This window comes from Hippopotamus amphibius, chromosome 4, assembly GCF_030028045.1.
Source record: "Hippopotamus amphibius kiboko isolate mHipAmp2 chromosome 4, mHipAmp2.hap2, whole genome shotgun sequence".
Lineage (NCBI taxonomy): Eukaryota > Metazoa > Chordata > Mammalia > Artiodactyla > Hippopotamidae > Hippopotamus > Hippopotamus amphibius.
This window is the reverse complement of record NC_080189.1, coordinates 50,191,865-50,206,918: the sequence shown is the minus strand read 5'-3', so window position 1 is coordinate 50,206,918 and position 15,054 is coordinate 50,191,865.

Here is a 15,054-nt window from a genome sequence, read left to right as displayed (position 1 = left end):
AAACACTCAGACCTTCCTTTCTGCTTACCCTCGGTATCCAAGCTCTCTATTTTGAATGACTTCCTCAACACATGCACACGTAAAGACAAAGGCGTCTCTAAGAGCTGTGGAGATTAAATCCAAGCTAGGTTTTTCTCCCTAAAACATCTCTTGAAAAAAATGTAAAACGGTTCTTGTTCTGAGAATAAAGACTGCCTAATCAGCCAGAGAGAAGCAGTTTTGTTGACATGTGTGTCTGTGAGGATTGGGAAGTGCCAGTGGTGGTCAGGGAGCACAGGACAAGGGGGCCCATGGAGGGGTGCTACTCAGTAGCACCCAATCTTGAGAGCTCAGAACTGTGATATCCTACACTTTGCCCTGTGTGCACATTGATTTCTTTGTTGCTACAGATAATTGTTGTCTCACAAGACTTAAACTGTAAACTCAATGTATTCGCTTCCTCCTGCTGCTGTAACAAATTACCACACATTTAGTGGCTTAAAACAACACAGATTTATTCTCTTACAGGTCTGGAAGTCATAAGCTGTAAGTCAGTTTCACTGGGCTACAGTCACGGTGTCAGCAGGAGCGATGCCTTTTGTCGGCTCTGAGGGAGAATCTGTTTCCTTGATGTATCAGCTTCTAGTGGCACCTATGTTCTTGGCTTGTGGCCCTCTCCTCTATCTTTAAAGCACGTCACTCCAACTCCTGCTTCTCTCTCTCTCTCCTGTATCCATCTTACAGACCTTTGTGATCACACTGGGCCTACACTGATAATCCAGGATAATCTCCCCATCTCAAAATCTTTAATTTAATTACAAAGTCCCTTTTGTCATATAAGGAAGCACAGTCACAGGTTCCCAGGCCGAAGGCATTGGACACACATGGCGCCGATTAGTCAGCCCACCACGTTAGGCTAGCAGTGCCTGATCTGATGCTGAGGCTGCGGAGGTGAGCGGGATTCTCCCTTATGTGTAGCTCTAAAGCCCTATCAACCGCACACACATGGTTCTGAGTGTGCAAGGGGCAGAGACAGGAATAGGCGTTTTCTATCCTTGTAATCCGTGGTAAATAAACAATGGGATAAGAGGAGCTATGCCGCAAACCAAGGAATATTTGAGCTTAAATGAAACTCGGTCAGAGATAGAATATTTTATAATGTAGTACAAGTATTGGACAGTATAGGCCAGAGACAGGATGTGATTTTAAATAAATGGTGTTTTAATCACAATATCTACTAGGAAGAAGTAATCTTAGGAGAAAGATGAGGTGTAGCACTGATTATTTTATGGATTAAATGACACAACTTATGTAACACACTAAGCAGAGTGTCTAACTTAGTAAATGCTCAAAAATGTTAATTATTATGCTTTCTTCCAATACTCTGAGATTAAAACTATTTTCTTTTCCTTAGCGTGCAATGATGAATCCACACGTAATTCTTTCCTCGTTAGATAAGCACTTGCGTTACTACCCCCAAAGAGGGTGCTGACAGTGAGCTGAAGGAAACCTCAGAAGACAAGCATCCCCAGCAGACGACCAGCACAATCTCTGATACGCTTTTCTTTCCTAAACTGACCTCCTTTTCCTGGGTTAAAGCTGAGTAGCTGGGCATTAGCTGCTTCTTGGGAAAGTGCTGAGTGGCTGATATGTTTTGTCAGCGTTGTCCGAGGCCAGCCGGAGAATGTCGGTATGGCTCCTTCCTTCCCACTCACATTTGGCAAAGACTTACATTGTGACGCTCAGAAAGGTGGAAAGTGATGGAATTGCATAGTTCTTTCTGTGCACGTCATATCCTACACCCACTTAAAATGCCATCTTCCCAATAGTTTGTTGAGCTAGTAGAAACAGCAATGAAAATCACAAAAGGGAACAATCATTTACCTGAAGGGAAGTCTAGTCATGGCAGGCAAATTTAAGAATCAGCCCATCTGTTCTCTATTCTCCCACTAACTGACCTGTAAAAAGTTCCCCATCTGTAAAAATGGGGTAGTCATAATTATCAAATAAAAACTGCATAAAAGATGCATCTTTATCAACAAACAGTAAATAATGGGTGATCTCCCTTTGGGAGTCCTACTTTTGTCCTGACCTGACACAGTTTAAGTTCATCACTGGGCTTGATGGACTTGACTTTCTCCTTCTCCCCTCACTATTTTTTTTTTTTAAATGTTTATTATTTTTAGGCCGTGTTGGGTCTTCATTACTGGACGCAGGCTTTCTCTAGTTGTGGTGAGCAGTGGCTACTCTTCGTTGTGGTGCACGGGCTTCTCATTGCGGTGGCTTCTCTTGTTGCAGAGCACAGGCTCTAGGCACACGGGCTTCAGTAGTTGTGGCTTGCAGGCTCTAGAACGCAGGCTCAGTAGTTGTGACACATGGGCTCAGTAGTTGTGGTGCATGGGCTTAGTTGGCATATGAGATCTTCCCTGACCAGGGCTCGAACCCGTGTCCCCTGCATTGGCAGGTGGATTCTTAACCACTGCGCCACCAGGGACATCCCCCTCACCATTTTGAACCCCAAAAAACTTCGACCTTAACTATCCACTTTCATTTTTTTAAACCTTGTGACACTTTCCAGCAAAGGCAAGAAGAAGCAACAATCTCTCATCCTGGTTCTTCCAAAATCCTTTTTTCTTCTCTCAGAAGATAGATCTGCTTCCCTATAATCCTGGCAGTGTAGTCTTTTGGTGCTCTGGTTTGCCTCCAGGGCATTGCTTCTCTCCCTTGGTCTTAATCTGATGTGTTTTATGTGAGATAGAATACAGGCAGAATGAGGTGTTTTGTTTTGTTAAACTCAATTGTGAAATGCTCCTAAAATATTTTATAAATGAGACTAAATGCTTTGTCCTCTAAGTGGTGTTGAGTGAAACATCTGAATATCCACATCTGAATAAGCAAGAATTATAGAGTAGGTCAAAAAAACTAAGATTTGGTCTTCTTAGTGAAAAAAATGACTCCCTGTTATCTGAACAACTATCACTTGCAGATGGTCAATACAAATCTTCAGACTAAGGCTTAGATGAAAATTGCTAACTACACAGCTAAGAAAAGGAGGGGGAGAGCAGGTCACAAACTATTAAAGAATTTAAAAATTGAGGATTAGAACTCCCTCTTCAAGGTTATCAATTCAGTGGCGGTTTGGGGCAAGGTAAACTGCCTCTGTATGAATTATGATCCTTTCGGAGAGTGATTACCCTATTAAGTAGGTTAACCACCTAACCCAAACTCAGATACAGAAGGATGAATCATAAAGGGGAAAAAATAAATATGTGTAAAAATGAAAACAAATATATATATGTGAAAATGTCAAAGTTCAAGGTACAAGGGGGTGGGAGAATTAATAAGTAACACAAACACAGAAGGAAAAGGTAAAGGGGACAATATTTATTATGTCAGTTTAAAGACAAAGACCTATTAATGTTTCCTGCCCAAGGCTTCAAAATTATTCTCACTCTCTTATAATCTTCTAGCCTCAGACAATAAGATTATACGTACACATACGATCATCTAGTGAGACAACTGGGTTACATATACCATTTTCCTACTTCCTCTAGGGCTTCCTGGCACTGCTTGAAATCTAATTGGAGCAGAATGTTGCGAAGGGGAATGAGTCTGTACAGTCCACTTCAGACTTAATTTCATACAGTGTATTTAAAATGCTCTTATAATTTACTTGAATATCTATGTCCACTAGGTAATAAAGAGAATGACTAACATGTAGTGACTAAGGAACAGAAAGGGAACTGGCACCCCCAGGCGTGAACCCTAGTGGAGTCAGCAACCTGCAAGGCAAACCATTAATATTTCCCTGCCCCTGCACAGCCAATCTCACATTCAACAATTTTTCTTTTATGTATATTACAAAACAATGGACAGATAAAACTGGTTTCTTAAATAAAATGGCTACCACAGCAGTATGAATGTAGCCCAGTATTCAAAGTCAGGCCCCCATACACAGTCCCAATCTTTTTTTCCCACCGTTTTCTCTCAGCACTTGCTTATAAAAATTCTCTACTCCAGCCAGGCTAGAATACTCCCTGACCCATGCACATGCCCATCTCACTTGTCTCAGGTAACTCGGAAAATAAATGGGATGTCATCCTACCTCAAGCTGTTAGAACTAGAGATCATAAGACCATGGCACTGGATGTGCTTTTTTAGGTCATTTGGTCTAATTTTCTACTCTATGATGTTCCCAAACGTGAGCCAACCTAAACCTGAACACCTACTTTTTCCTGCTTTTTCATTCTGAGCTTTATTGTCTTGCAAATTATCTTCAGGAGTAAAGAGAGCAAAAGGAGGGACTTCCCTGGTGACGCAGTGTGTAAGAATCCACCCGCCAATGCAGGGGACACGGGTTCGAGCCCTGCTCAGAGAAGATCCCATATGCCAACGAAGCCCATGAACCACAACTACTGAGCCTGTGTGTCACAACTACTGAAGCTCACGCGCCCAGAGCCTGTGCTCTGGAACAAGAGAAGCCACCGCACTGAGAAGCCTGCACACCACAAAGAAAAGTAGCCCCCGCTCACCAACTAGAGAAAGCCCACGCGCAGCAGTGAAGACCCAATGCAGCCAGAAATAAATAAATAAAATGTTTAAAAAAAAAAAGAAAGCAAAAGGAACTTGGAGGCGTGTGTTGAAGAATTACTGGTTAACTATGCTAATAAAGGGAATTAAGGGGAGTGGGGACATCTGCGTTGCAGTGAGAACACCTAGAGCCCCGATGTTGGCTTCTAATACTATTCTCCAGCAGAAGGAACCAGGGCTCCTCGGCTCTAAGACTGGATCAGTAACCGTGCCAGATGAGCCTAGAGCATCTTACAGTGCCAGAAAGTAAAGAGTGCTAAAAAAAAGCCATCATGAAGGCCACAGGAATAGCCAAAGCTAGAACAACTTGAGCAACAAAAGAAATAACATACCACTGGATTTTTAACCCCCCAAATAAAATAAATATCCATGAGTACATATTAATACAAATGAATGACTAAATAAATGAGAATAGACAGAGCTCATGATTAAAAGAATTCCCAATAATTTACATAAATATTCCACCCTCCAAGAAGCATAACTCCTCACTCCTTAAGTGTGGGCTGCACATAGTGACCTCCTTCCAGGGAATACAGTATGGAGAGGAGGATAAAGAGATAACTTTATAGTACAGAAACCTGACAAGCTCCCTCAGCCAGGTGAGGAGGGCTGTAATCAACAGTGCTAAGTCCTGTTCAGTTTATACCCTGCCCATGATGCGATGAAAACGGCACCTCTGTGGTCTTCCTCCCCCAAACACAGAACCCCAGTCTAATCACGAGAAAAACATCAAGGACTAATCCCAGTTGAGGTACTTTCTACAAAATACCTCACCAGTCCTCCTCAAAACTGTCAAGATCATCAGAAACAAAGAAAAAGAAAGTCTGAGAAGCTGTCACAGCCAAGCGGCGTCTAAGGAGGAGACAATGACTACGTGTAACATGCTATCCTGGATGGAATCCTGGAACAGCAAAAGGATATTACGAACATTCTAAGGAAATCTGAAGAAAGTATGGGTCTTTGTTAATAATAATCTGTCAGTACCCATTCATTAACTGTGACAAATGTACCAGACTAATGTAAGAGGCTAATAACAGGGGGACACTACGTGCCGGGTACCTGGCAACTCTGTACTACCTTTGCAATTTTTCTATACATCTAAATTATTCTCAAAACTTTATTTTTAAAACATAGCAGAGGTAGTGAGGAGTTTGGAGGGGTGAGTGGGCAGTGGGATGGAAAAGAAAAAGAGGGTGGAGATATGGGGCCATCAAGGAGAGGCCTGAATCTATCTGGAAGTCATAGGGGTCCCACTTGCAGAGTCACCTGGGTTTACCTGGGATCACCTGGGATCCTTCTGTAAGTGGTTCTTGCACTCCTCCCCATTCCACTCCCAGCCTACCTTCATCTTGGTGCTGGTCTCACTCCTGAGAGGACGCTACTCATAAACAGGCCACCCTGTGGTTTTAAAGAAAGACAGAGCAAGGGGGCAAGGGGAAAGTGTTAAGAAGCAGCAGAAGTATCCTGAAAGTCCGTCCTTCCTTCCTTCCGTCCTTCCTTCCTTCCTTCCTTCCTTCCTTCCTCCCTCCCTCCCTCCTTCCCCTCCTTCCCTCATCTTGTCTCCTTTCTGTCTTCTCTTGGGGAAGGATAAGGTAAAATTATCATTCCAAATATTGCAGATATGTGAATTAGAGTTTAATCAGGTAAATAAGCCAACAGGAGTATTTGAAACAGAGGAAATGGGTAACACAAGTGATATAAGAGCTAAAATGCAAACTGGAGACAGTGAGGCAGCCAGAGACAAGCAAAAGCAAAAAGCCCTGCAAGACCACCCCCTAACCTAGAAGGCCAAGAGAAGAGGCAGTTACTGGAACCTGGAGAGTGGGGTCACCTCATAGAAGCTAGAACCACAGCTGACAAGACTTGCTGCCCAAGGCAGAGGGAAGAGAGAAATAGGATGGCTTCTTCCTTCCTCTTGCCCTTCAGTCTCCAGCTTCCACTCAGGAGCCAGGGAAACGCACCTGCACAAGTCTGCCCACCTGTAACACTGGCCAAGCAGGGAAAGGGTGGGGACGAATTAGAGGCAATCAGCTCCACACAATAAGCTACCTCTTTAGAGAGGCCGTTTCTAGTTTCTAAAACAGTTTCCACTATTTCTAGTTTGATGCACAATTAGGTCTGGGCAAAACTAGCAGATTGTTGAGGTTTTTTTACTTTGAATTTAAAAAACATTTGTTATAAGCACCTATCGTGGTAAACATGATCATTCCCATTTCACAACTGAAACAGAGCTGAAACAGGCTGAAACAGAGCTGTTTTATGAGATATCAAAGAAGGTCAGTCACAGGGCTGGGGGAAACACAGGATCTGTTTCATCTGCAACCCCTTTTTCTGTTATTTCACCTTTTCTCCCTTTTAATTATGCACAGGATCACTGGCAGAGTTGAAACTAAAACTGGGAGCCTAGTGCCTTGTCCAATAAAATTATCCTTCTGCCAAACTTAGCTTCGGAAAAGAGTGGTTTGATTGTTTCCTTGAAGGTTCACACAATCTAAAAAAAAAAAAATTACAAACAGAGGAGCCAATACTTTGTGGTTTCTGCTAATGTTGAGTCACTTTGGAGGCCGGCAGCCAAGACTCAGATGGGAAGATGCCACCAATAAGCAGGTGGGGGAAAAAAAAGGAAGAAAGAAACATTTAGCAACTTTTGAGACTGTGTCTTGTCTTTCTAGGAGTCTTATAGCATCTTAAAGGGTATTCCTATTACCAACAGTACCCTAGAAATTGAGTGGACCCAGGGGAATGTCACAGCCTCTCACTCTGTGTCTTGTGTTACTGGATCAACTTGGTTCTGGCTGTTTCAGTGATACTCTGAGAATTCAGGAGAAGTTTGGAAGCTCCTTAATTTTGGGTTGCAACTGCTCTTATCTGCAGCCACCCTCAAGGTTTCACACAGGGCTTTTTCTACTCTCCTTGGGATCATGGGGAGCTGGACAAAGGGGAATTTAATTGTTCCAAGGATACTGGGACACTGTAAATCACCGTGCAGATTTGAAAGCCTATTAGATTCCTAGCGTGCTAAACCAGGGGGTGAGAAGTAATGGTGGTGGTGGTGGTGGTGGTGGTGATGGTAGAAACACAACCTTTGGGAAGGCAGCATATTTTACACTTCCAAAGGTTTCTTCCTGTGGTAGTAAATATCTATGTCTGAAAGAAATTAAAATGGAATTAACAGCAGTATTGCAACCCAAACCATAATACTGATCTATTATAACTTGAGCTCTACTACCTCGAATTTGGTCTTCTCAAACCACTGTACTCAGAACATAAAGTTTAGGGAGAAAATTATGATGAAAACTTAATAAGGAGGTATGAATAAGCTTTTTGCCTCTCAAGGTAGTTTTCAGTTAGTAATATCAGAATCACTAAATACCAATGCAAGTTCTGTAAGACGTGAGCTCCATAGATGCAAATAGCAATCCTGCTGAGTACACGCATTCATTCAAATTAAATTGGAGTAAAGCATACAGATTTTCCACATTATTATGTACAGTTGTGGATTAATTTTATTTCATCTAGGCAAGGAAAAATTATTACATTTATCATTGTAATTATTGTTTTTATGAAATTCATCCAATTGCATATCAATCACTTTAACAAGCAGTTTATTTTGTAAATTAAACCAAAAGTAAAGTTGCCTTTGAACTTAAAATAAAAGCTTTACTAATAAAAGTCTTTTGAAGTGATATAAAAATCACTGCTTCATTACCTTTTTTTCCTGGGGAACTTCCTAAAATGAATAACAGCCTCATTTACATTTGCAAACCGGAAACTTTGCAAGCTTCACCAAGAGTAAAGCTTAGTTATTAGGTCAGCTGCTTACAAATATTTTAGAACAAGCATTACTTCAGCATTTCAATATTGGCTAAAACAGCTTTAATATGCAAGACAGGATGTAAGATGCTTAGCTGATCCAAATGCCAGTCTATGGATTTGAAAGACTAAAGATCACATCACTAGAAGGTTGACAGAAGTGACACTTTGCAAAGTGCCAATGATTTATGCCAATGTCTTGCTTGATGATACTGTTATAGACAGCACTGTCATTAAAAAGTCCCTGCTGACTTCCTTCTACATTTATGGTGCACAAATTATAGGTGAGCCCAAAGATCGAACCCTCCCTGCCTTTTAGATTTCAATGACCATGTATTTCTCATTTAGGTTAGTTATTGCATATACCCTCCTTTCTATCTGCTTCTTTATTTCATCTATAAACACGCAATGAAAAGGAAAGGATTTTTATTTATCCTCCTAAGAAATGTGAAAGTTATACACACATTCCCTGCAAGATCTCACAACTGTAAACTGGAAGGGATATTTTTCAAGTATCAAAAATCTTTCACAATCTTCTCTTATTATGGAAAAAGACACCAAACACAGTTTTTAAAGAGCATATTTGGAAGGAAAGCTCTGGAGTAAACTGTCAGGAGTACTATGGCTTGACCTTTAGCAATCTGTATGATACTCCATCACTGTGTGGTGACTTGGGCATTTCCAAAACAGCTCTTAAAACAGCAAACAGCAGATGAGATTATTTTCTCAAGCACTTATTTTACATGTTTTCTGCTAAACTTCTGCTTCAAATATAGAAATATTTATTGGGTAAATAGGAGCGAGTTTTCAGAAATACTCTGAAGGCAATTTTTAAGTGGCATTGTTCTAAAATTCTGTTTATAGAGACCAATCATTTTTTCTAGTATTGGGGGAAAAAATACTGCAAATTTTATTAGCTAATCTCTTTATTAGCTAAAGTGAAGTCAAGATTAAAGGATTTCTTTCTGACAAAGATTGCAACAGATCTACAGCTTTTTTGCTGAAAAATCTCAAGCCCAGAAACATTTATATGTGCTTAATTTGCTTGAAATTGACTGCTTTAAGTTTCTTTATATCTTTACCTCACAAGAAAATAGATGACTTTGAAAATACAGTGTGAAAAGAGACTGGCCTGAAAGATTTAACTGCAACTCTATTAGTTAGAGTTTATAGTGTTGGTAGTGTTCTTTCATTAGTATGCTATTAAATATAGTCTTATACTAAATAGTGTTCATAAAATACTTTAAAGGCCAAATTTTTATAAATGAAAACCATCAAAGATGAAATGTATGTTGAAAACTAAAATTTATAAAACAAAGACTACCTTTTGACTTCGTGGAAAAAGGAGATGGAATAGAAAGCTCAAAGTAACCACATAATAGTATTAAATAAAAGATGTACTTTTCAGAAAACAACCACATTGAGAATCAAAATACACATTACTTTCTGTTTTGCTGGAGGCCACAGAGGCTGACAGCAAGGAGACAAAGGAAACAAAGCTTCAGCCAAAGGGACTGGAATTTAAGGACAGCTCCAACCCCAATGGTTACCAGTGCCCCATGGGAAGCCGAGACACCTATCTAAGCTGGCTCATTGGCGATAAATACCAGAGGCAGGGCAGGCAGACCAGCAGATTTTAGGGACGATGGAAGTGGGGACAAATGTCAAGTGGTTGCTCCAAAATAAGTGTTATAAAAATGTTTAACTTTTAATTATACAAATAGTTCATTAATATATCCTCCTTATTAAAAAATTAAACATAATAGATAACACTAAAACTTACTTCAACCCTCTGGATTCTCCAGACCTCTTTTTAAGTCTATTTACATATTAGAAATGACCTAAATGCCAATCAACATAGGAGGATGGCTAAACAGACTATGGTATATACATACCAGGAAGTACTATGCAACTTTAGAATGACATAGATTTTTTTTTTTTGGCCATGCCACGTGGCTTGTGGGATCTTAGTTCCCCCTACCAGGAATTAAACCCAGGCCACTGTAGTGAAAGTGCAGAGCCCTAACCACTGGACCACTAGGAATTCCTGACATAGATTTTTTTAATGCACTAACGTGGAAAGATCTCTAAGACATACTGCTCAGTCAAAAAACAAATTACAGAATGACATACACCTCATGATATTATTTGTGTGAAATAAGTCAGTTATGCAAAACAATATTAACACTCATCTTTGGGAAATCTTGCGGATCCCAACGCCTATGTCTGCCCCCACCTTTGGCATATAATCAAGGACCATCTTGCAACTTGTTTTCTAGTATCTTACACTATTAGTTAATTTTTCATTTGAGTATACTTGGAAAAACCCTCCACAGCACCAAATACACCCAAGAATAAGCACTCAGTGAATACTATTTAGACACATACTTTTATGCCTAATAAGACTGGAGATAAAGGGTAACAGCTATAATTCTTGTAAGTTTATTTTAATTGGCTTAGAATAATGTGAGATTCAGTGTAAATGTTTATTTACCTTTTAAAATTATTATTTTTCACCTTCTTTTAATAAGAGCAAATCAATTTTTTTATTTGTTTGTTTTACAACCTTCAGAGTATTCATGAATAAGAAAGGCTGCTAGTCCATTTCCCACTTACTGATAATTAATAACAATTTACAGTGCTTAGTAAAAACTGCTTCCGTGTCTTGTACTCATTTTATTCTCTGTGTTGCATACTCACTATGTGGCCTGGGAGAGAAGAGGGCCCATTTAAAAAATTCTCAGACTGGTCATTTGTACCTCCTTGTAAGTATTTGTCTATGGTTTAAAAGAAAATGCACCCTTTACTGTGTCTTAGCTAAAGTGTAATTTCACTGTATCCATTAGGAAATGGCACCTGATCAAATATAGAACCTGAATTAAGTCATGGGGTGCGAATTTGCCTTAAAAAAATCTTAATGCTTTTTCAAAACACCTCAGCCTTTTCCTTGTTATTGTAACAATCCAAACTTGTAATTATTCTTCTAACCTAAAGGAAAGTAAAAGAATGATATATTTTGTATCTAAAGTCTATAAAGCCTACAGTCAATATGTTTCACACTGTAATAACTGCAGATAATCTGAAAACATGCCATGAAATGATTTACTTTAATCAAAAAGCATCATGAAAGGTTACCTTGTATAAATTACCAAATTTTAGTTCTGTTGGATCAGAACTTAATGGACCATCTGCAAACAAATCTTTAAAAATCATCCTCAAGTGTATATTTCCTCTGCCTTTTACACTGTATTATTTCACACGGAATAAAATCAAACCTTCTTAGTCTTAATTGGCCTCTAACTTCCTGCTGTAACTCCAGCCATTCCCTCAAACACATCACATGCTCCTATCATACTACATTTCTCACTTTCTGGTGCACTCTTCCAAAAAAACGGGTCTTAGCACATGGTATTCCTTCTACCCAGAATGCCTTACCTATTGTTTTTTGCAAATTCCCACAGATCATTTCAGATCCAGCTTTGATGACACCACCACATAGAAGCCTTCCCAATCACCACCAGGCAAGGAATGTTATTACATGCTTTGCACTTTTCTCCTCAGTAGGATTTATCTTACCATATTGTGTTTATCTGATTATTAGATTGATGGCAGGGACTGTGTCTTCTTCATATTTGTATTTCTAGAAACTAATCAGAGCGCCTACCTCAAACAGGTGCTCACTAAATGCTTATGGAATTAATAAGTTTCTTTTCATTTCTTTTCAGTGTAACTGTCCCAGATTCCTCAGCATATGTCATTTGATGACTACAGAAAGAAGGGTGTAGAATGACCCTGCAAGCCAAAGGAGCCTAAATGGACACTAAGGGGAAGTCTGTCTTGGCCAGGGATCAGGAAGTTCACAAAAATAATTTGTTTCTTTCAAAACGCAACATTTCTCTACAACACAAAGGGTCTCAGTTAGTTGATAGCCTTAAAGACAAAAGTTCTTTATTCCACATTACATAATTGGCATTGAAAGAAGAATGACCTTAGAATCTTAACCTAAAAAATGTAAGTTTTGCTTTGTTTGAAAAGAAAATAATGGAGAAAACTAAGCTGAGGAAGAGTGCCAAGAAAAAGAATCTCAAGTTAACTGGGAATTAAACAAGCTACAGTATTTCAACTTTTCAGAATGCCTAATAACAAACAAAATGCAACAGAACTAGCAGAAAGACCCCCCTTTTTTTTCACTTATGTAGTTCACTCTTAATAAAATATAAATAAGTTGTCTTCTACACTGGTTCAGACATCAGTAGCTTGAATACAGAGAACTAAGAGTTCACTGCCTGCTTCAATCCTGCATATTATTTACAGGCTCAGATGCTTTTGTTGACAAGTACAGTAAGTCCCCTACCTAGGAACAAGTTCTGTTCTGAGAGTGCCTTCGTAAGTCCAATTTGTTCTTAAGTCCAACAAAGTTAGCCTAGGTACCCAACTAACACAATCGGCTATATAGCACCGTACTGTAATAGGTTTATAATACTTTTCACACAAATAATACATAAAAAACAAATAGAAAAAATAAACATTTTAAATCTTACAGTACAGTACCTTGAAAAGTACAGCAGTACAGTAAAACAGCTGGCATACAGGGCTGGCATCAAGTGAACAGGCAAGAAGAGTTACTGACTGGAGGAAGGAGAGGAAGTGGGAGATGGTAGGGCTGAAGGATTCTCAGCAATAGATGACAGAGGGCAAGCTGCAGTTTCACGCACACCTGCCATTGATGGCACAGGTTCTGGTTGCTTGCTGGATTCAATTCTATCTACTCTCTTGAACAAAATGATCCAGTGATGTCTGGAGAGTAGCTCTTTTTCTCGTCATAGATGACACAGTAGCAATGGATTGCATTCTGAACGGCTGCTGCAACCTCCGTGTACCATTCTACGTTCGAGTCCTATGCCTCAAAAACTAACTGTGCCTCCTCAAATAAAGAAAATCCCCTTGCCATTTCCTGCATCGTGAATCTCTTCGGTTCTTCAGTTACATCTTCTTCCTCTTCTCTCTCTTTGTCCTTTCTTGGCGCTTGGCGCTTCTTAGCAGTACCAGCTACATCACCGCTGCTTTTTCCCTTGCTTCTGGACAGCCTGGGCTTGAAATAAACATACTTTACTACTGTACTCTATACAGTACTGTACAGTAACGTATACAAAAGCTCAACCACTTGTAGAGGATACACACACATGACAATGTATGTCAGACACGTGAACTAACTTACGTGATTGGACCTGTGAACGCACGTTCGCATCTTTGAAAGTTCAAAACTTGAAGGTTCGTATGTAGGGGACTTACTGCATGCTCAAAGATCTTCAGGAACCTTTGGGAAATCTGCTTTAACCTCCTAGCAGATATTTAAGGAGCACTTCTGGAAAAAGCTCTTCATGAATTTACAGAAAGGAGGTTAGTAGCAGGATCATGATCATGTTAATTTATTATAAAAGTAATGAAGCTTAGGCGTCCAGCAATGTGTTTATAATGTCATATGTCTTTGTAAAATTTGCAAAACTAAGATATATATCTTCAGTAAGGTAAGAACCACCGTCTCTTTCCACTCTGACTTTCCTTCCATCACACTGTCTCTCAAATGGAGGTGTCTGAGAGTGGCCGCAAACATTTTGAGATCCAAGGGGAAGTTAAGTCGGTGATAGAGTTAGTGTGGGCTTAATGAGATATTTCTGTAATTACAGTCACTTTCATATATAAGTAAGTTATTACCAGCTGTTCCCAACATAAGAATGACTTTCAGGAATCCATCTACCAACCATTGTGCAAACTAACCCAATGTCGGGATGTGAAGGTGCTGGGCCAAATGTTTCCCCATATCTTTGAATAGTGTGATGGAGGGTACTACGCACTCTTCCCCAGTTATGCTTGTATTACGTCCTCTGTGCCTTTGCTCTTGTTATTTCTTCCACCCAGCCTTGCCTTCCTACTCCTACCAATGAAAATCCTACGTAAGAGCTGATCAAAGGCCATCTTCTCAATGAAGCCTTCCCACAAATAGAATAAATCTCTCTGTTTTCTATTCCATTGCTTTTGTTTAGGTCTCTATTTAAAAACTAACACTAAGTTATATTTTAGTTTTTTGTGAACATCACTATCTCTTCCACTAGACTGTAAACTATTGGAGAGCCAGAAAACGTCTTATGTAACTTTGTACTTGCCACAGTGTCAACCATGGTGTCAAACAATGGTGCCTAGCAAATGCTGATGTGAACTTAAATTTCTAAGTTGGTTTGTTCTTTTGTTAACATGAAGCTGAACATATCTATTTGCCTCACACACTACTTTTGCTATTAGAACAAGGCTCCCCCATAAAGATACAGCGATTGAGACACAGATAATACATACTTATCACTGATATGTAAACAATTAAAAATCTAGTAATCTAAGTCCTAGTGGCTTCATAAAATGAAGTTCTAGGTAGTAAATTAATCTCTGCAAGACTAAGGGCTTAAAAGAAGACAGAAAAGACCACTGAAGGTCACAATTTGCATATTGATCTAACTGTATGCTTATTCTCTTACAAACACGTAATTAACTTTGCTTTTATTGAATTTTGGTTCTAAACCAATTTTATTAGTCATAGTTTCACTGGTAATTTCAGTGAAGTGTGAGAGACAGATGTTAGTTACGAAGACAGCATGGATACTAATCTATCTGGATAACAAA